The 2,500-nt window shown below is 40.1% G+C and overlaps 1 protein-coding gene across 1 annotated transcript in view; it reads left to right on the top strand.

Moving 5' to 3' along the window:
• Positions 1-270: 270 nt before the first annotated feature.
• LOC101852548 overlaps positions 271-2,500 on the top strand; it is a 78,611-nt gene continuing 76,381 nt past the window's right edge. The window contains exon 1 of the mRNA XM_013083672.2: positions 271-386. The gene's annotated coding sequence lies outside the window, so the exon portion shown is untranslated. The remainder of the gene's footprint in view (positions 387-2,500) is intronic.

Here is a 2,500-nt window from a genome sequence, read left to right on the forward strand (position 1 = left end):
TAATATACAGTGTGTGTGTTTATGTATGTGTGTGTATGTGTGTGTGTATGTGTGTGTGTGTGTGTGTGTGTGTGTGTGTGTGTGTGTGTGTGTGTGTGCGTATAAAAATACTAAACATATTATATTACATTCCCAGAATCGAAAGGCGCCGAACCGTGCGCACCTCACACAATCGGATTGCGAACCGTGCGACCCGCCATCTCTCCTCTCTCGCGCACTGGCTCGTAACGTGAGCTGCACTAGAGGCAAAAAGCTAGAGCGGGACCAGGAGTGACTTACTTACTCGCACGGTGTGACGAAGCGGTACACTTTGTTCCAGCATGGTCCTGTTTTGTGTCAAGTTTTAGTGCATGTTCAGGATTATACCAAAATACCCACTGCAATGAGTAAGATTCTATTTCTTTTTTAAAAAAATTCTCTCTGGTTGATGTATTCCACTCATTGCTCTATCTTTAAACGTGCAATAATTATACTCTGTTCTCTGTGTGTAGATCTATGCGTTTTTATGTGCGTGTGTGTCTGTGTTTGTGTGATGATATCTCCTCTCCTTCTTTTCGTTCATTGTTTTTGTCCCATCTCATCTCTAGCTCAATGTTCGTTTTTTCTTTTTGCACCTCCTGAGCACTGTTCCACAGAGAAAAACATGTAGAAAGAAATAGAAGCTAGCTAACATTTTCCTCTTTTTATACCAATGCTCTTTTTTTCTTTATTCTTCCACTTTTCGACATCACTCGAATGCTTTTTTTGCAGACGTAATTTTGTTTGATAGAACGTTCATCAGTATCCAGTTTTTCTTGATTTCATCTTGCTATTAGAAGTATTTTTTTCCAAGTCTCCATGTTTGAAATGTCTTCTATGCTGCGATGGTACTTTTACTTTACATGATACCGAGCTTGATCCAGATATCAATTGATCACTGTTCTTTCTGTGGCATCATTTGGTTGTTGCTGTTTTTTGCCTTCTTGGCAATATTCGCGTCAGCATACATAAAATCGTTCTCCAAATTCTATTTTATAGTGGAGCTATGTTTTATTGAGTACCTCCGTCTTTTTGGAGATGAATGGTACCCCACTCAGCCTCTGTTGGTTCTGATGGGGGTTTAGTGAAGCAACTGGCCTCCTTAAGCATCGGTATTGTGTCAGTCGGGGCGTTTATCATGAACAAGAATTTATCTATTGGGTTATGTGCGCCAATTTATATATTTTTCCTCGAATTCAAAGAATGTGAGTCGAGGGGTGTGACAGTAACCAAGCGTTTTCAGGCATTGGACAAATTCCCCCATTACATGTACCGGGTGTATTTTTAAAAAGGCAAATCAACTGTAAATCGTTAACAGAGCCAAACTAACTGTTTTCCAATTCAATGTTTAGTGTAATTTAACAGCAGAGAGTTTGAGCTCTATATGGTAGTACATCAGTTGTAAATTTACATATGTACTCCATTTAGCACCGTACTCCTAAGATCTAGGTGTGCAACTATGCCAAGTTCACCTTTATATCAAATAAAATCAAAATCAAAGAGAGAAAATCAAGAACTCAAAATGACAATTGTAACAAATTCGTGTTTTGAAAATATTTGAGCATGACATTATAAAAAACTGTAAACAGGCTGAAAACAGTTTTGTTTCTTACCGTCATTGGTCTTGGTCATTTACCTGACGCCCTTCCGTCTGCCAACCATGTTAGAAAAACAGCTCGCCTCACAAATTCTGGGTTTTCTCCTAGAATGTCCACTTGTCTCTGAAGTCTGTCTCGCTAATCCTTGAGGTGTGAGGGTAAAGAACGGTAGATGAAATGCCCCCACAGGAAAAAGTCAATGGAGGTATAATCACGTGTACAGTACTGGTGGGCCACTCTAGAGGGCAGATAAGAGCAACCACATGCTCATTGAAAAATTCCTAAAAGATGTCTCATAATGTCAATAAGACGTTGAGCAAGTGCATATCCCGCGCTCACCACTCATACTGGAACATCTCGTTTTGTTGTCACTTCAAGTGGATCGCCACCACGTGTGGCAACATCTCTTCTCTTAACATTTTCAGATGTTATGTTTATCCATTCATTTATTGTTGAAAAACAAATGGACGTAGGATTACCACACATATTTTCATAGTCCTAAACAGACAATGAAATTTCAACCTGCTTACTATCTGGTCAAAATTGAAAGCTAGTGGGCGCCCACAGAGAGCGTACTGGACCACATTGTGAGTGTTAAGTTGGCCATTCATTGGAAACATCACATCTCCAATGAAAACATTGTTAAGAAATCTGGAAAACCCTGGCACATCCTCCCAATAACCACTCACAGAATTGTTGTCTTCTCGCAGGATCAGCAGGTAGATGTTCATGTCCAATGTGCTTGTGATAGGGATGGAAACTAAGGCCCAGACGAGTTAACCAACTGAAGAAGACAGCACAATGCAACACCATTTTTCTTCTTGCACCAATGTCTCTAGGATGGCCCACTAGTCTCTCCTATGGTATTTACGTTCTCTGCTGAT

This window comes from Aplysia californica, unplaced genomic scaffold, assembly GCF_000002075.1.
Source record: "Aplysia californica isolate F4 #8 unplaced genomic scaffold, AplCal3.0 scaffold00248, whole genome shotgun sequence".
In the NCBI taxonomy this organism is placed as follows: Eukaryota; Metazoa; Mollusca; class Gastropoda; order Aplysiida; family Aplysiidae; genus Aplysia; species Aplysia californica.